At 42.4% G+C, this 20,530-nt stretch overlaps 1 pseudogene; it reads right to left on the bottom strand.

Annotated features, from left to right (window-relative positions):
• Window positions 266-741, bottom strand: LOC102173091 (annotated as a pseudogene).

The following is a 20,530-nucleotide window of genomic DNA, read 5'->3' as shown; positions in this document are numbered from 1 at the left end:
AGACTGACCAATTAGCCATTCAGAATCCCTCTTGCCAAAAAGTTATAACCTGGAGACTGATTAAGCAAAACAGGATTCTACTACTCAGATGCTCTGAGTCTGGGAAGCCCTGGCTTTGATGATAATCCTGATGATAATTCAGTTTTCATTTCAATCTTCTCAGGCTCTTCTGCCTAAGACGACTCTGCCCAGCCAGAAAAGGCTTCACACAAACGTGCCCCAGGTTTTCGCCCGGTTCCTTCCAAGCGGCGCCTCCCCACCCTCCTCAGTCGTCCACTCCCTCCTCTTCACTCTGTTCTTCTTCGTCCAGCCTTTCCTCATCTCATCATTGTCCTCATCCCTGTTCTTGGCCTGCTCTTCCGAATCTGCTTTTTTGTCTTTGTCCTTCTTTTTTTGCTCTGAAGCTTCCTTCTTGCCTTTCTGCTCCCTCCTATAAGCTTCCAGAGCTTCTTTTAACGGGGTAACGAACCGCTGAAACTCCATCTCCTCCATGGCTGACAGCACATGGCTGGCATTCGCGTTTCCCTTCCATCGCGAAGTTGTTGGCACAGGATGTGGCGTACAGCACGAAGACGCTGGCGGCGCGGGAGACGGCGCTCCGGGCCTCCTTGGAGATGTTGACACCGTCCGGGAGCACCTCCTTGATGATTCTGGTGATGACGGCAGGTTTAGGTCCTCGGGCAGGTTAGGTCCCCATGCCTGCGACCTCGTCTTCAGGCCGCCATGGTGTCCCTCCTGCATTTCTTGATAGCGTATATAGAGTGTAAGTGGGGCTTCCCAGCTGGCGCTAGAAGTAAAGAACCTTCCTGCCAACGCAGGCGAGGAAAGAGAGATGAGGATTTGATCTCTGGGTCAGGAAGATCCCTTAGAAGAGGGCACGGCAACCCCCCCCCCCACCCCCCAGTATTCTTTCCTGGAGAAGCCCATGGACAGAGGACCTTAGTAGGCTACAGTTCACAGGATCATATAGAGTCGGACATGATGAAGAGAGCGCACAAGCGTGCATAGAGTGTAAGAAATCTCTTAAATTCTGATAAGGACTGTGTTTAGCTTCATGTATTTCCATCTTGCTGATCGACTTCAGTTTTGTCCTTATTCTGAGAAGGTGATCCTCCTGGTGTTTATTAGAACTTCTCTGTCTTGGCCAGAACTCCAGCTGCTGGTAGCTGTCTGCTGGCATTCTATTCTTCTATGTCAAAAGTGGCAAGTGTTTTCAGTAAAATGCCAGGGGGGAATGTGAAGCACCCTTTGTTGTGCTTCCTTCTTAGAGGATCAGAGCATCTCAATTCTTGCCTGTGCTATCTACTCTTAAATGTTTTTTAGTGTTTTCTGCAAATTTATGTGTCTTTTTTCCTGAAGGAGAGATAGTAATAAACTGATGCTCTACCACAAGAATCAGGTGCCCCTCTATTGTTGTTCAGCCCCTAAGTCATGTCCAACTCTTTGTGATCCCATGAACTGCAGCACGCCAGGCTTCCCTGTCCTTCACTATCTCTGAAGTTTGCTCAGCTCATGTTCATTGAATTAGTGATGCCATCCAACCATCTTATCCTCTGTCTCCCATTCTTCTTTTGCCCTCAAGCTTTCCCAGCATTTGGGTCTTCCAATGAGTTGACTCTTCGCATCAGGTGTCCAGAGTACTGGAGCTTTCGCTTCAGCATCAGTCCTTCCAATGAACATTCAAGGTTGATTTCCTTTAGAATTGACTGGTTTCATCTCCTTGCTAAATTGATGCTCTAAGACCAGAATATCCACCTATTGTTGTTCTGTTGCTAAGTTGTGTCCAACTCTTTTGCGACTTCATGGACTGTAGCCCACAAGGCTCCTCTGTCCATGGGATTTCCCAGGCAAGAATATTGGAGTGGGTTGCCATTTGCTTCTCCAGAGGATCTTCCTGACCCAGGGGTCAAACTGGCATCTCCTGCATTGGCAAGCAGATTCTTTATCCCTGAGCCACCAGGAGACGTTTTTAACACAGAGAATTTCAAGACACCCTATGGTAGAGGTCCTTTCTTTAGACAGACCAACAGCACCGAGTCTCCTCCTCACAGAGGAATGTATGTTTCAGAAACTACTGGGACCTCCACTCCAACCAGGCGACCTCAGTGGGAGCTGCCAATCAGAGCCCTCTGCTCCCCAGGCCAGCCAATCAGACTCTTTCCCTAGTTGGAAGCCCTGTAACTAGAGAGAAAACTGTTTTCCTCTTTGAGCAACTCTTTTAAAGTGTGAGTCCAGGAGGGAACGGTTGTAACTTTTAGGGAAACGAAACTTGTGAAAGGAAAAGATAGAATTGTACAGTGAGACGAAACCATGCATGAACGAGTCGCGGAAATCTCTGGTTCTTAATCGTCACTAGTTACACTCCTTCCTTTGCAGTTAAACCAATGCATTTATCTTATTGCTGAAGCCAGTTTTTTTTTTTTTTTTTTTTTGTATCCTAGGAAATGAGCCTTTTGATCTGTGGATCACATGGTGACTTCTGGTGCTTCTTTTACATATACGTAATTTAGACATATAGAAACTTATATGTATGTTACTTTTCTCCTGACAGTTTGGGAATCATCACTATAGGTGTTAGGGAGAAATAGAATATTATGTATCAAGAGAAAACATGCCTGGATTTATGTCTCAGAAAGCTCATTGGATCACAGTGCTGTAGGTGAAATAGAGAATTAAAAGTCAGAAAAAGGAGTTGAAAAGGTCAAGGTAGATTAAATGAATAACAAAGCACAGACATTGTAAAAGATATGGAAAATAAAATAAGACTGGCTAGTGAAATTTCTGGAAGGAGAGCTGAAAAGACATGGACATAGGTGAAAAAAGAAAGATGAAAGAATTCAAAATTTTAGAAAATGCTAAGAATTATAATAGGAAGGATAAGATGAAGGAATAAGTCATTTGGGTATCAGTCACTGAAAATTTTATGAAAGTCACGCTTTACTCCATTTTTTTAAAAGATCTAAACGCGGACTTACAACATCAGGAAAATCAGAATTCATTTATCCTTTTTTGTTGTGAGAATTGTCCTGTGCACTGTTTGATGTTTTTCTTTTCTTTCTTTCTTTTTGCCCCAAGGTGGGATGTGGGATCTTAGTTCCCTGGCCAGGGATTGAACCTGTGCCCTCTGCGATGAAGCGCAGAGTGTTAACTGCTGGGCCACCAGGGAAGTCCCCCCTGTATTCTTTGCTCTCTTCCCTTTCTCATTTTTCTATCAGTCTACCCTACTGCTTTAGCTCACTATAGGTTTTGAGATATGGGGGATGTTATGCTGCCGAGCTTATCTGTAACTACAAAAATATAACTTTGGAAGTGATACAGAGATTGCTAGCAAATTGCAAGCACTTCTACAAGGATACCATACATCATGATGTGATTTTTCTTTCTCTATTAGAAAGAGGTAGCACCTCTTATATTTCTGCACATCTCAGAATGAATAAATATCATTTTTCTAATCATGGCTTAGATGATAAAAGAAAAATCAATAGCCTATACCAACAAACAAATTAAACTCTTCCTTGAATAGCTCAATGTTATAACAATGACAGAGCTTTGACTGAAAAATAACCCGTGTCTTATCTGTAACAGTACCCAACATGTTTTGATTCTGATTTTGTTGTTTCTCTGCCATCTTATCTATGTCCTAGGAAATTGTAGCCTCATGTTTTATTACAATGAGAAGAAATATTTCCAGGATGCAGAAAGCAGTGCTCTTGAACTAGTGACATTTAAAGGGCAATAGAATGCTAATGTGGCTAATAAAAAAGAAAAATGGCTTTATAACAGGCCCTGTGATGATCCTAGTTTCTCCTTAACTTATAAACTGTCTAAATTTGACAACCTAGCTTTTAAAGATCGAAATAAAGAAGCACAGTGGATTCAAACTGAAATAACAGTAAAACAAAGACATTTATACGTTTCTTACCCTTCAATAAGTAGCCTGTCACATTCCTCTCCTGTTTTGTAAGGAAAAATCTATTGGGGAAGAGTGTTTTTCTGTGAATGTGGTGGTCTGTAATGATTTTTGAATTACCCTGGAAGGCAAGAGGTTGCAATACAAAAATAATCCTTCTTTGGTAATTGATTTTGGTACTTCCCTTTGAACACACAAAATTGGGTTCAAGGCCGGCATATTACAGTGTGCCAGTGAGCAAGACTATTGATAACTATGGTCCATGAACTCAGCAAGCAATCAATTGCTATTTTTGCCCTTGGTGCTTACATATAGTATACTAAAACGGTCTCATCGGCTGTGATGCCTGTATCAGACTGAAAAGTCAGGGCACTGGGTCTGTCAAATGTCTGCGCACTTACATGGGAGCTTTGATTGAGAATATTTGGCATAAGGGTGCTTCAGAAGTCCTAGGACATGGAGTTACTTCAACTGAAGCCTTTTTTAAGGAGGAAAAACCACATGTTCATTCATTCGCTTATAACTCAATAAGCATTTTATGACATTTAATAGTCACCAAACACTAGAATGCTATGGTTTTTCCAATAGTCCTGTATGGATGTGAGAGTCAAATCATAAAGAAGCCTGAGCATCGAAGAATTGATACTTTCAAACTATGGTGCTGGAGAACTCTTGAGAATCCTTTGGACAGCAAGAAGATCAAATCAGTCAATCTTAAAGGAAGTCAGCCCTGAATACTCACTGGAAGGACTGAAGCTGAAGCTCCAATACTTTGGCCACCTGATACTAACAGCTAACTCATTGGAAAAGACCCTGATGCTGGGAAAGATTGAGGACAGGAGGAGAAGAGGGTGACAGAGGATGAGATGGCTGGATGGCATCACTGACTAATGGACATGAATTTGAACAAATACCTGGAGATGGCGAAGGACAGGGGAGCCTGGTGTGATTCAATCCATGGGGTTACAAAGAGTCAGACACAACTTGGTGACTGAACAGTGACAAAACACTAGAAAAAGGAGCCGAGGATGAAGCTATGAACAAGAACCAGTTGCCAACTCTAGAAGCTTACAGTGACTCAGGAGCAAAGAGGACCAGGAGACCCTGCTGATCTGGACCTTTTGTCCCCACTGGTTCTTCCATCCAAGGAGAACATCTGAGCATGGTTGTTAAGATACAGAAGCCAGGGTCCATTGTGAGAGGTTATAAGTGAGTGCAGGAGCCTTCCAGCTTGGCGGAGCAGGGCAGGAGGACTTGGAGTTTCACGCCATAGCTGTTCTGGCACGTGCCTGTGATTTCTGCTTGGTCCTGCCAGGCACAGCTGCTCCTTCTCTCTACCCTGTATGAGCCTCAGGAGGCTGCACTGCATGGGTGGAATCAATGGTGCCCTTGCTGGGCCCTCTGGCTCATGAGACTCACCGGGAGGAGACTGGAGCTCTGTCCCTAGTTTCCACCCTGGGTAGCTGTGTCTTGTCTGTGTGGGCAGCTATATCTTATAGCTGCACTGGCTTTCCCCAGGTTTTGATACCACTTCCTAACTTCAGGTCCAGAGTATAATATAATATAATATAATATAATATAATATAATATAACAGAACAGAACATAATGAAAGTGAAAGTCACTCAGTTGTGTCCCACCCTTCGAGACCTCATGGACTATACAGTCCATGGAATTCTCCAGGCCAGAATACTGGAGATTCTGGTTCCCTTCTCCAGGGTATCTTCCCAGCTCAGGGATTGAACCCAGGTCTCCCGCATTGCAGGCTGATTCTTTACCAGCTGAGCCACCAGGGAAGCCCAAGAATATTGGAGTGGGTAGCCTATCCCTTCTCCAGCGGAACTTCCCCATCCAGGAATCGAATCGGGGTGTCCTGCAATGCAGGTGGACTCTTTACCAGCTGAGCTACGTGGGAAGCACATGTATATACTATATTATACTATACCATACTATACTGTAATATAAATCTTTTCTTTGATGAGGTGTCTTTTCAAGTCCTTTGTTCATGTTTAAATTGAATTGCTCATCTTTTTGTTCTTTAGTTTTAAGGATTCTTTATATATTCTGGACACAAACCCTTGTCAGATGTAAGATTTGCAAATATTTTCTCCCATTCTGTAGGTTGTCTTTTGTTTTATTGATAATGACCTTTGACATATGAACATTTATAACTAATGCATGTTCAGCTTTTCTCTTTTCTCTTTTGTTGCTCACGCTTTTGGTGTCATATCAAAGAACCCATTACTGATCCACTCCTATGCTTCCTTCTGATGGGTTAATGGTTTCAGTTATTATATTTAGGTTGTTGATCCATTTAGTGTTAATTATCATATATGGTATAAAGCGTCCAACTTCGTTCTTTCAAATGTGGAAATTCCATTGTTCTGACATCATTTATTGAAAAGTCTATTCTTTCATTGAATAGTCTTGGGACCTTGTGTAAAATCAATTGGCAGGGAAATTGCATATTTTTGATACACTCAGGGTGTGACTGAAATCTATTTATTGTTCCTATTAAAGCCAGGGGCCCTGAGCAAACAATATCTTAATTGTGAAGTATGAGGAGACACCTAGTCTGTTACGAGAGGCGGTTGAAACAAAAATACAAGAAACAGAGATGTAACCGGTAACTCTGATGATTTCTGCTTCCAGTGTTTCCCTGAGGTTCAGCTCTGTTCCTGCTTTGTGCTTCCTCCTCACCCCTTCATCTTATCCTAAGTCCCACCTAACTTGCAGCTAGGGAGCTGGGAAAGACTGAAGGCAAAAGGAGAAGGGTTGGCAGAGGATGACATGGTTAGATAGCATCGCCGACACTGTGGACATGAGTCTGAGCAAACTCCGGGAGACTGAGGACAGAGGAGCCTGACGTGGTGCAGTTCACGGGGCCCCAGAAGAGTCAGATGCACCTGAACAGCAGCAACAACCCGCAACTAACAAGGTTTCCTTTTATGTAAAATTAGAGTCCAATCAGTAGGAATCCAATCTTTTATTATATCCAAGAAAAGTGAAACGGTTAAAAGATAACTATAGAGTTGGAATCACTCTATTTAATCCTACCTGGGAGAGGTATTTATGTACAGTCACATGAATGTGAGGACGGAAGAAAGCCCAAAATGTAATATGCCAACAGTGTCAAGGCTGGAAGGGCTCCTGTGGGTCCATGGAGATTCCCTCTGAGCAAACTGATTCCTGTGCCAGCTTTCAGACAGGGGCTCTTAGACTCTTCCTGACAGTGAACATGTCTTGATCAAAGTTGGCCCTCATCACATACACTGAATGTGCAGTTGCCAGAAATCCTTGATTCCCAGGTAAGCCTTCCACCTGCTGATTTTGTCCAGAATTCTTATATCCCAGTCCTGCCCTATTGGTTATAAAGATTCTGCTTTTGACTGAAGATAGGTCACTAAATAATGAGTCAGATGCATAAGCCAGGCTTATGTTAAAAGATTTAAGAAAAAAATTTATTCATATTATATAATCCTTCAAAGTTTTACTCCATATGAATCTCTCTCTTTTTTTTGGGCTTTTCCAAAATGACACAATTTCCTCAAGTTTTATTAAAAACATTTTCTTTTGTTATAAATTTGTCATTTAAAATAATCCAAAAGCTACAGAAAATTTGTAAGAAGCGATAAATAAAACTTGTGTATTCTTTATCTTGGTTTACAAATTGTTTACATGGTCCCCCCTTGCTTTAGTGTTCACTCTATCTCATTTGCAGAAGGGTAGAGGGAGAGAGAGAAATCATATATTATAAATGAAAATAAATTATAACTAGACAGCATATTAAAAAGCACAGACATTACTTTGACAACAAAGGTCCATCTAGTCAAAGCTATGGTTTTTCCAGATATAAACGTATGTCTCTTATTTTTCTTAGCCATTAGAGAGTAAATGACATACTTAATGCCCTTTCACTTATAAATATGTTAGAATGTATCTTTTAAGAAAAAGACGTTCTCTTAAGAACCATGGTACAGTGATCATAGTTGGGATAGTTAATATTGATGCAACTCTACTATATAATTCCTCAAGGAATAAAACTTGAAGACATTATTAGGACAACTGACAAAACTGCAATCTAGCCCACGAGTTATGTAGTGGAATTGCACCAGTATTAAAATACTGTTAAAATGATTGTATTAAGGTCTAAGCCATTTTGTTAAGCTCTATACTCATGTCCATTTGCTTTAGTAAAAGCAGAACACCTCCCCACCCCCACATTGGCCTCCCTGCTTCCAACATCATTTTTCCACTCCGCTGACATGGCCATCACTTGCAAATATGATTCTTTTACTCCTTCCCTCAATATTATTTATAGAGAACATTTTTTTCAGCGGGACATTTATTCTCCCTATTATGGAAAACAAGCCCTTGACCAAGCTTCTGTGCTTGGCCAAGCTTCACCTCCATCCACTGCCTCTGCGCTGAGCTTTGTGACCTTTGTGATCTGGGCCCTTGAATCGCTTATTATCTTATCTTCCAATGTCCTCTCTACTACCTTGTCCAAATTTCTTTTCAAGCTCATCATTACGTACTATATTAATTTAAAAGCATAATTGCAATTTGAATAATTATGTGCTTGCTATAATTTGCTACTGCTTGCCAGTTAAATTTTTATTCAGAGATTAAGAACTTTTTAAAGCTTAGATTACATTGAACCTGCTCTGGTTGTTATTAAATTAGACGGAGAATGATTGGCACCAAGAGAAACGTGATCCCTAGTATGGCCATCTGAAGGGACCACTGTGGTCTGTTCCACAATAAAGGTATGTAAATAAAAGAATCTGACGAGTGAAAATTCAGTCAAAAAGCTACTGTGGTTTTCCCTTGTGAGGTCGGGGAAAGTCCTACTTGCAGGCAGTATGCGGCAGTAGGGGATCTAAGGGGAGCAGAAGTTTAAGTAGGGAGGCAGATGGCATAGCAAGGTGTGTCCTCAAGCACTGGAGGTCTGTCTCAGGGCAGGGGCCAGGGCCGGGTGGATAGCAGGTGGATATAGGAAGAACTGTGGGTGTAGATGCTCAAAGCAGGATGGAAGCCTAGTCCCAGAGGACCAAACATACTGGGAGGCTGGCTTGAACAAGGATTCAGGTGTAAGGAGAAGGGCAGAGACTCAGGAAGCTAGTCTACTACAAGACCTCAGGAGGACTTCAAGGTGAGCAGGATTTGGTGCTGACGCTGGACTGCTAAGCTCCTTAAATTTCTCCGAGGCAGGGGTGTGTAGAGACTTTGCTGTCTTGGTCTTTCTCCGTAGGGCCTGGAGTCAGATTGAGCAGGGCTCCGGCTGAACCTGAGGGCATCAGATTATGTTGGTAAGTGTCACTCTTTCATGAAAGCATCTACTCTTTTTCCGATGATGACATGTTTTGTTGTTTCCTATTCCAATCTTAAAAGCCCACATGTGCTCCAGTGGTTACTGAAATAATAGTTTGTCACTCAGTTTTAATAAATATCTTTCAAATCAGATCACATCAGTATTAAAGCTGAGAGACATCACTTTGTTGACAAAGGTCCATACAGTCAAAGCTGTGGTTTTTCCAGTAGTCATGTAGAGATATGAGAGCTGGACTACAAAGAAAGCTGAGTATGAAATTGAATTGCGGTGCTAGAGAAGACTTTTGAGAGTCTTTGGACAGCAAGGAGATCAAATCAGTCAATCTTAAAGGAAATCAACCCTATATATTCATTGGAAGGACTGATGCTGAAGCTGAAGCTCCAATACTTTGGTCAACTGATGCAAAGAATTGACTCATTGGAAAAGACCCTGATGCTGGGAAAGATTAAAAGCAAGAGGAGAATGGGACGACAGAGGATGAGATGGTTGGATGGCATCACCGACTTGATGGACATGAGTTTGAACAAACTCTGGGAGACAGTGGAGGACAGAGGAGCTTGGCGTAGTGCGGTCCATGAGGCTGTAAAGAGTCAGACACAACTTAGCGACTGAAAAGCAGTAGCAAGATCAGTATCCTGCTGATTTGAAAATGAAGGTTTCTAAAATAATGCTTGAAGAGGCTTTTAATTAAGCAAGTAGTAGAAAACTGCTAAGTGAAAAGTCTAGTTTTTCAGCCAAATCTTACTGATGTTTGTTGCTAAAATGAGACATAAAATAGTGCATTTCACAGACCTTCAATTCTTTCGGTAGCTTTGATTATTCCTTTAAAAATACTGGGAAAAGAAGAAATGTTCTGGAAAATCAGAAAATAATGAAGATTTTGTAAGAATAGCTGCTGTTGAAATTCAGGTAAGAGCACACTTGGATAATTTAAACAAAATAAAATTAGTGGCTACAGATGTCATTGAATGCAGTGCTGCAGCTGAATTAAGAAACATATTCAGCTACTAAAGAGTATTTTTAGAGTACCAAAATAGAAACTAGGGGAAGGTATCAGAAGATCAGAAAACAGGAAGAGGGATATAGCTTTTAAAAAGAAAAATAATGTGTGGTACTTATCCTAAATGTATAATTCTTGTTCATTTTATAGGCAATAGTGAGATAAAATAGCTCAGGAATCCGGGGTCTACAGACGCTATTAAAAAGAAGATTCATCAGTTTGAAAGGCTGATGATAAATCCAGAGGAAGAATTTTTGTTTCCCTTTCTCAGTGAGTTGTGCTTCCTTGTCCACGTTGGATTCCCTTCGTGCTCCCACCTCCTGCTTCACAATCTCTGTCCCTTTGACTCTTGGCTGCTCAGGGCTCTCCCCCTCTCTTCCTGACCTCTGTCTTGCTCCTCACCTGAGATCATTCACTGCCCTGCCGCAGGACAGTGGTCAGCGTGAGTGAGGCAGGTTGCAGGGTAGTTGCCTTATGCCACTGTGTGTTCAAGGTCCTTCCTCCCAGTGTCTTCCCTTCTCTCCCCAGCTCACCACCTACTTCTCTGCGGTACTTACCTCGTCTACTCACTACCCTCTGAATATGAATCCCAGTTTCCTAGTTCAGTGAACTCAATTAACTGAACACATCGAATGTTTGCCCTACTGAAGACACCAGGATGCGATGTGATTAACCTAAGGATGCCTGCCCTGCCTACTTCTACCCTTGCAGAGCCCATGGTCTCTGCCTTCAACACTCCACCCACCCCAGATCCCAAACCTGGAAAGCCCCTTTTCCCTTTTCTCTGACCTTGCCATCACTCTGTCTCCAGGGATCCTCCAGGCTCCTCATCACGGGGCCTTTCCTTTACCTTTAGCCTCCAGAATGGCATTTCCCAAACATGGCCTGAAAAACACTGCTTCTTTGGAAAGTTGATCTTTCTTTTTTTTATTTTTATTAAAACAGGGTTATCTAGTCAAATACCTTTGGGAGTTGCTGATTTAAATAAAGTTCATTGGCTAACTTTGCTACAGGATTTCTCTGAGTCTTTTATATCCTGATCTGCATTTGGAATCCTCAAGTAGGACTTGCAGTATTCAGAGTTGACTTTTGTATTTGAATACAAACTTGATTTCTTGGAAAGACAAATAGGACTCATGCTGTACAAAACACACAGTGGAAAATCATCCTGAGGTACATACTGTATCATCCATTTACCATGTACTTTAAAGTATTTGTGCTTGTTATGTTTACAAGTCCATTTCTTTCAATGAAAGCAGCAGTTTCTAATTTTTGAAGACTGTACTTTATGCTTCTTTATACCTCACAAAATGTGGCTTGCTGCTTTACCCAAGGGACAATTTCAAACAAAAGCAAACCACTGCTCATCAACAATTTATCATCTGGCTGCTGGGTAGTGCTCCATGGGTGTTATATAGCTGTGGGGCATCTTGCACTTTTCATCCGTTAATAATCAGCATTTTGCTTATTTGACACTTTAGAACTCACCTTGTCCTTTGAAAGAAACTGTTTTATTTGAGCTTCTCAATAATCCTATGAAGCTGCGCAAGTCCTCCTTCTCCCACTTAGTGAGTAAACTGAGCTCCAGAAAAGTTCACGAACCGGAATGATTCTTCATTAAGGACCAGAGCCTCTCTGGGTCCCAGTGTCTCTGCTTTGCAGGCAGGAGGCAGTCCACAGCAGCAGGGGTCCCCCAGGAGTGTTCACTGTAGGGGATCAGGAAGTTACCCCAAACACACACAGCACTAATATCCACAATATTCATGTTTTCTGGAGGGTAGATTATAGAGGGCAACGAGCTCGCAAAAAAACTGCACATAACTTTGCATGACTAACAAGTTCAATATGATGTGATGGTCAGCTAGACAGACCTGTGCCAACTGTGGGTTGTGTGATTTGGGAGCAAGTCGCCTTCTTTACTGGCACCTTTAAGCATCAGGTAGAACGCAGTGCCCAGTTTGCAAATCAAGGTGTTTATTTTGTTTCTGTTGCTGTGAAAACATGACCACACTTTCCAGAATCACCAGTTTCATTTTTCAAAGGCCCCCAAATAAGGTATGTCTCTTATTCTAAAGAAAAATCAAGCTTTCTGTCCCAGGAAGAAATAAGAAATGTTTATGAGACTATACGCAGGTACTGGAGAGGAGTGACCTGACTTATGAGGCTTGATGCTCGTGATTCATGCTTGGCACATCATGATAAAAATAGAGCAAAAATTAAATCCAGACAAATGGGAGGAGGCGCAAAATTAATGTAGAAAACACTGATAATAAATACTACTAAAATAATTAAGTAGGGGAAGGTAATGGCACCCCACTCCAGTGTCCTTGCCTGGAGAATCCCAGGGACGGTGGAGCCTGGTGGGCTGCAGTCCATGGGGTCGCTGGGAGTCGGACACGACTGAGTGACTTCACCTTCACTTTTCGCTTTCATGCATTGGAGAAGGCAATGGCACCCCACTCCAGTACTCTTGCCTGGAGAATCCCAGGGACGGGGGAGCCTGGTGGGCTGCCATCTATGGGGTCACACAGAGTCGGACACGACTGAAGCGACTTAGCAGCAGCAGCAGCATACAAATCGATGAACTAGAAAGGATTGTATTTACGAATGTATTAAGGCTGCGAGATGAAGTAACAGACTAGGAAACACTTTGTATTTATTGAGGTAAGTGTAGGTATTCTGAATTATAGAGTCTTACAAACTTTAACAACTCACTCTCATCTACTTATATTTTGATTTAAAAGTTTTTGGAATATTACTTATAAAATTATATTTCAAAATTTTAGATGAGAGGTATGAAATTGTCTGCATTTTCTAAAATTATTAGCTTTCTTAACTGGTAATGCAGAAATAGTATATTCTCCCTGTGTAAAAGAAATATTAATGCTTGAAAATTCTAGAAGGATCAAGATTTTAAATAGATAAGAGGGAGTATGCCCATGTGATTTAAAATTTTAGGTTCTCTCAGTATCTTTTCTTATTTTCTCCATCCTTGTTTAAGTCACTCTGAACATAAAGATCGTGTCAAAAGGAACTCTGCTTAGTTCCTGATAGTCCTTTCAATTTGGGATTTGTCATTATTATTTTCATAGTAATTGTCCATGAGCGGGATTCCCAGGTGGCACTGGTGATAGAGAACTTGCCTGCCAATGCGGGAAGCATAGGAGGCACGAGTTCGATCCCTGGGTCAGGCAGATCCCCTGGAGGAGGGCATGGCCACCCACTCCAGTATTCTTGCCTGGAGAATCCCATGGACGGAGGAGTCTGGCGGGCTACAGTCCGTGGGGTTGCAAAGAGCTGGACATGACTGAGCCCAGCACAGCACGGTGGGCATCTTTTTCACTGAGAGTGTCTGCAGGAGAACTTTGGCTCGGCATTTGAAACAGCATATGGATGGTACGTTACTGAAAACCGTTTGGCAGGCTGTGCAGCAGCCAGAGAGAGCCATGCCCGTGGTCCCTGGGTGCAACTCGTGTTGACCTCACAGAACAAGGGTTAGTAAAACACAGCCTCAGGCCAAACTGGGGCTTGGTGCTGATTTTTGTAAATAAGCTTGTTCTGGAACAAAGTCATGGTCCTCTGGTTACATATCGTCCATGGCAGCTTTTGCTCTATCCTGGCAGAATTGAGTCATTTTGATACATACCTTGAGGCCACAAAGCCTTTTACTCTCTGGCCCTTTGCAGCAAGCGTGCCTCCTCTGACACAGAGGAGGTTGGTGAACATTTACTCTTTTCCCCGTCCAGTACCCAAGTCTCCCTTTCCTGGCAACAGCTCCTGACTCCCCTTTGGGGAGTTGACCTTCACTCTGCATCTGTGTACACTGAGTGGCTGGTCCTGCTCCAGCTCCAGGAAGGGGCACCTGGTCCGACCTCGGCTGCCAAAGTCTGGGTATTAGTTTAAGGATGGGAGTTCCATGTGCTTGGGGTCAATTCAGGACCTTTGATAAAGGTATTTTTTCTGTTTAGGGGAGAGGGCTTTTTCTTCCTAAAATTTTGCTAAGTTTATAGGAGACGACTCAATCACCATATTGAGAAAGCCTGCCTCAGAATGAGGCTAACCAAAGGGAGGCTGGTCAAGCATGGAAGAGGAAAAGGTGGGGGAAGAAATGGAATTCTAGGGGGTATCCTTGGCCTTCCAGAGGTTAGGACTCTGCCCTTTTACTGCAGGGGAGCATGAGTTGGGGAACGAAGATCCCTCATGTCAGTGGTCTGGTAAAACAAACAAACAAAAAAGAATTATAATGAACTATATCTGTATGTGTAGATGTAGACCTGTCTATCAACCTATCATCTATCTGTCTATTTGTCTATCTTTCAGCTATTTGTCTATCTACCTATTGGCCAAATTCAGATAACCTGGTTTGCTGCCGGGAGTCTACCTGCAGTGGATCCCCTGCAAATTTAGACCACGTGTTAGGTGGGTTTGCATCTTTCACAAGCAAAGAAAGGTTTGCTTTCTTAGCAAAGTATGTTTTCATGTTGGGGTGGGGAGGAAGGAGTGGATCACGGCTAGCAGAAAGAATCTTCCCAAATCATGACAATGAATGCTATAGAAAAAGAAAGGGTCAAAAACTCACTGTCTGGCAAAGGAAAAAAAATATGTCAAGGCAGAGAGAAAACCACTTAGAGCTAAAGCTTGTTTGCCTTCCATGATGCAAATCAACAGGTGTAGGAAGAGCTGGTTCCTCGGAAGCAGGGTGTTGGACTCATCTCTGAGAATGTGACAGACGTGGGTAAGTTGCCAGTTGGATTCAAAGGCCTTAAAGTGAGATTTTTAAAACAAAACGCTCCTCAACAACACTCTGCTAAGTGACAGAGTGACCGTGTATTTTAGGATTCCATTTGTACGACATGTGCTGAAAAGGGAAATTTATAGAGACAGAAATAGGCCAGTGGCTGCCTGCTGCAAATGGGAGTGGGGATTAGCTAGAAAGAGCATCAGAGATCTTCCTGGGGGGAATGTGTGCATGCATAGTTGTGTCCAACTCTGTGCAACCCCCTGGACTCTATCCTGCCATGTTCCTCTGTCCATGGGGTTGTTCAGACAAGAATACTGGAGTGGCTTGCAGTTTCCTCCTCCAGTGGACCATCTAGACCCAGGTATCAAACCTGCGTCTCCTGCACTGGGAGGTGGATTCTGGAAAAACTCTAATAATGATTCGTGGTAATGGTTGTATTACTCAGTAAAGTTAATAAAAATCATTGAAATGTACATTTGAAATGGGTGCATTTTATGATATATAAAATATACTTCAGTACAGTTGTTAAAAAAGAGGTGCAAAAGAGAAAACGAAAATGAAAGTGAAATAAATAGCAATGACTGAAATAGTTTTTTTAAAAAAAATATTGTTCCTACTGAACTGTTATATGGTGTTGATATTATCACTTATAGCCAGATGTAATATATAAACCTTGGTTTCATGCTTATGAAGAAAGAAAAACAATTATATGAGACATTCTTGGGACAGTTGGAGATATTTAAATAGTAGTTGAGTGTGATATCATTTTAATATCGTATCATTTTAATTTTCTGAGATGTGATAATTATCAGGTGGTGCTAGTGGTAAAGAGTGCCTCTGCCAATGCAGGTTAGACACAGAGACTCAGGTTCAATCCCTGGTTCCAGAAGATCCCTTGAGGAGGGTATGGCAACCCACTCCAATCTTCTTCCCTGGAGAAGCCCATGCACAGAGCAATCTGGTGGGCTACAGTCCACAGGGTTGCAAAGAGTTGGACACGACTGAAATGACTTACGCAGCACAATTTTATGGGAGAATATTCTTATTCTTAAGCGAGTATGCTGACATAGTCAAGGTAGCAGGATAATAATAATTATGAAAGCCTGACATTTATGGTATTTTATTATCTCTAACACTTCAATTATTATAAGGTGCATCATTATTATTTATACCAGGAAAAGGGAGAAAATGTTGTCAGTAAAATGATGTGACGCTTTCATGTTAAAACAAAACCAGTTACCAAACACCAGAGACAAAAACCAATCGCCTGGAGTAAAGCAGGTTCTGGAGACAGAAACCAAGAGAGGCATGGAAACCACTGGAAAGACGCAATCTGAAGCCTCAGAGTCATCCATCCTCAGTTCAGTCGCTCAGTCATGTCTGACTCTGCGACGCCATGGACTGCAGCACGCCAGACCTCCCTGTCCATCACCAATTCCTGGAGTTTACTCAAACTCATGTCCACCATGAATGAGGTGAAAAACATGGAAAGCAGTGAAATCTGGGTCACGATGAAGTTTTCAGGGCTTCCCCGGTGGCTCGGAGAGTAAAGAATATGCCTGCAGTGCGGGAGACCTGGGTTCAGTCTGGTTCAGGAAGATCCCCCCTGGAGAAGGGAATGGCAGCCCACTCCAGTATTCTTGCCTGGAGAATCCCACGGACAGAGTGGTCTGGTGGGCTGCAGTCCATGGGGTTCGCAGAGTCAGGCACGCCTAAGCGACTAACACTTTCACTTATTTATGAAGTTTTCAGCCCCAAATCTGTTCCTTTGAGTTAATGTTTGTTTTATGTAATGATGTATTATTGGTAGTTGTTATTCAGTGGCACTGTTTTAAGAACTGCAGTGAAAATGTTGAGTTGCAGAGCACAGGTTGGCAGGGACACAGCGAGAGGTGCAGTCAGCTCATTAAAACAAGGAGAGTGACTCGGGGGATATGCTGGATGAGGCCCTGACACGTGCTACTCATGCTGCGATAAGTAAAACCAAGATGGGACTTCTGGTTTCCGGAAAACCTCACTCTAACGCAGACAGCACTAATGAAGAAGACAGCTGGTCTGGTGCGCCAGGGGAATGCCATGCTCCTGAATCTTTCCTGATCCTGCTCTCCTTGTTGCTCTAAAAAGATAAAATGGGTTTAATAGAAGGCAGCGAATGAATGAATATGCAAGTCAAAAGAGTTGAAAATAATGGAAGGGGAAAAAAGATACTAGGAAGTTGTAAAGAGAGAAAGAGTAGGGAGGGTCAGGATGCGTGTTTGTGTGGGGACGATGTTAGCTGAAGAGGGCATGTTTCTAGATTTTGGTGACACGCAAATGAGCCTAAAAGCAGCTTCTTCATCCTGAGAAATGCATGCACGCATGCACACGCACACGTGCGCACACCAACATTCTTTACTTAGAAAACTGAACCAGGTAAAAATAAAATATGTCTGACTTGTCACCTAAAGTAGACCTCCAATGACATATGCGAAAAGCAGCTTATTGTTTCTCTTCCTATTCCCTATGACAATTATATTTGAGCAATTATTAATGTAATTATTGGACTGCTGTCTGTTACTCTACCAGAGTATAAACTATTTGAGAACCAAACTGTGTCTCTATCCCTTGTATGGTCATTTCCTTAACATGAGCTGGTCAGGTTGCTCCGTCTGATTCAACAGTTTCTTGATGAATGAATGGATTTAGTTTCTATTAGGTCAAAGTATTGCAGAAAAATAAAATCTCCACAAAATATTGAGATGTAAGGATGTAAAGAGATGGGAATACCAGACCACCTGACCTGCCTCTTGGGAAACGTGTATATAGTTCAGGAAGCAACAGTTAGAACTGGATATGGAACAACAGACTGGTTCCGAATAGGAAAAGGAGTACAGCAAGGCTGTATATTGTCACCCTGCTTATTTAACTTATATGCAGAGTACCTCATGAGAAACACTGGGCTGGAAGAAGCACAAGCTGGAATCAAGATTGCCAGGAGAAATATCAATAACCTCAGATATGCAGATGACACCACCCTAATGGGCAGAAAGTGAAGAGGAACTAAAAAGCCTCTTGATGAAAGTGAAAGAGGAGAGTGAAAAAGTTGGCTTAAAGCTCAACATTCAGAAAATTAAGATCATGGTATCTGGTTCTATCACTTCATGGGAAATAGATGGGAAACAGTGTAAACAGTGGCTGACTTTATTTTTGGGGCTCTAAAATCACTGCAGATGGTGACTGCAGCCATGAAATTAAAAGATGCTTACTCCTTGGAAGGAAAGTTATGACCAACCTAGATAGTATATACAAAAGCAGAGACATTACTTTGCCAACAAAGGTCTGTCTAGTGAAGGCTATGGTTTTTCCAGTTGTCATGTATGGATGTGAAAGTTGAACTGTGAAGAAAGCTGAGCGCCAAAGAATTGATGCTTTTGAACTGTGGTGTTGGAGAAGACTCTTGAGAGTCCCTTGGACTGCAAGGAGATCTAACCATTCCATCCTAAAGGACATCAGTCCTGGGTGTTCATTAGAAGGACTGATGCTGATGCTGAAACTCCAATACTTTGGCCACCTGATGCAAAGAACTGACTCATTGGAAAAGACTCTGATGCTGGGAGGGTTGGGGGCAGGATGAGAAGGGGACGACAGAGGGTGAGATGGCTGGATGGCATCACTGACTCGACGGACATGAGTTTGGGTAAACTCCAGGAGTTAGTGATGGACAGGGAGGCCTGGCGTGCTGTGATTCATGGGGTCGTAAAGAGTTGGACACGACTGAGCGGCTGAACTGAACTGAACTGAAGGATGTAAAGGGACAAAAGGTAGTAGAGAAGATAACACAGTAGATAATTCTTTGTTGAAGGAGTAAGTGAGCTGGTCAGTTTGACAGAAACTAAAGAAGAAATGTAGGAAAAGCTTCTTCAAATATGTGAATTGCCTGGAGGCTGATGGTCACAGGTGTTTGTAGAAGTGAGTTTTGGTGGATGAAGAGGACTTTGCCAGGGATCAAGGGCTGAAGTTCCATCCAGTGAAACTGCTTAGATATGATCACTCCTGGAGGTTGGAATATCATTGTGCTGGTTGACTAGAGGCTATGGCAGGTGGGTTTGCAGGAGTGGGGCCCAGGAAGCATGTCCAGGAGTCAGGAGGTGGAAGGTGGTCTGGGAAAGGGTTTATCTGGAGATGAAAGAGAGAGATGGGAGTGATCTGTGAGGAAGGGCCAGGCCTGTAACAATCACAAAGGCCTAGTTTGCCTGGCAGAGTTTTCCTGAAAGTCACTGAAACCCTTTAGAGGGTTTGGGGCAGGGAAGAAGTATTATTAGTTTTGTTATTTAGAAAGATGAGTCTTTTAGTAATGTGGAGAATGGGTTACATTGGAGACCAATAATACTTTTGTGAAGCAAAGTTTATAAAAACTTAATATAGGACATTGGTAATAGCAGTAGATGGGACAGCTTGAATAGATATTAAAGTATCTTTGTAATCTATTGGTTACAGAGTTTGAAGGAGAGTTGAGCATCTGAAATAATGATTCTTGCCTTTTTAGTTGAGTTTTTGAGAATCAGATTAAATATTGACTTGGAAAATGTTATCGGCACACACACACATTTTTGCTGAGAGATTTGGGGGAGGATTTCAATGATCCACATTCCTCTCAAGTGCAGCCTTACTCCATCCCTGAGGTTCATTTAAATTTCATCTCTGTTAAGAACCTCTGATTTAGGAAAACTGCCTGACATGAGCCTGGGGTAGGTTGCTGCACAATGGAATCGTTACCTAACACAGGGGACAGAACCAAAAGTGAAGGCTGGAGAGGAAAGATGACATTAGCTGAGGGCACGTTGAAACCTAATAGATACAACTATTAATGTACCTAAAAGTGCAGGGTGTAAGTGAGGAGGACTACTTTGTCTGAAATAATCAGTTAATAGGTGGTATTTGAACATCAGAAATAAATAAGGTGTTTCAGGATGTGTGCTGAGATAAAAGAGAAGTGAATAAAGGATAGAATCTTGAACCTGAGAGTTCCTTACAATATACTAAGAAAATGAGCAGATAATCAGTAATCCATTGCCGAGAGCCAGCACAAGGAGTCCCGCCCATGGCAAAGGTCATGAGGTTAAGGGGCCCGACAGGCAAAGGCGAGTCAGGCCTTAAGGGAGCCTCGCTGGATCTGCTTGTGCATCTGCCCCAAAATCAGAGTCTGCCTGCCTTACTGCATTATGCTTTTCACTTACGCTTCTGACATTAACAGGGGCTGTCCCCCACCACCTTCCTCTAAAAAGAATTAACTTAGAGCTCCAGTTAATAAGTCTCCTGGGCGTAAAAAGAATGCCTCGGCTTAAACCCCTCTGATAGCTTTCTAACTTACCTGACCGGTCTGTCTGGATTTTTACAACTGCGCATGTGAATTGTTTACAGCTTCCCAACTGTGAGAGGCACTGAAAGCTTCAGGTCAATGTATGGCAAAACCAATACAGTATTGTACAGCAAAGTAAAGTAAAAAAAAAAAAAAAGAAATTCTAGGAAAAATCATTAGAATAAAACTGATTAAGGGTTTCATTGTT

The sequence above is a fragment of the Capra hircus genome, chromosome 9 (genome assembly GCF_001704415.2).
Source record: "Capra hircus breed San Clemente chromosome 9, ASM170441v1, whole genome shotgun sequence".
Taxonomy (NCBI): Eukaryota; Metazoa; Chordata; class Mammalia; order Artiodactyla; family Bovidae; genus Capra; species Capra hircus.
Note: the sequence above shows the minus strand (reverse complement) of the source record. Positions and strands in the feature narration are given on the sequence as shown.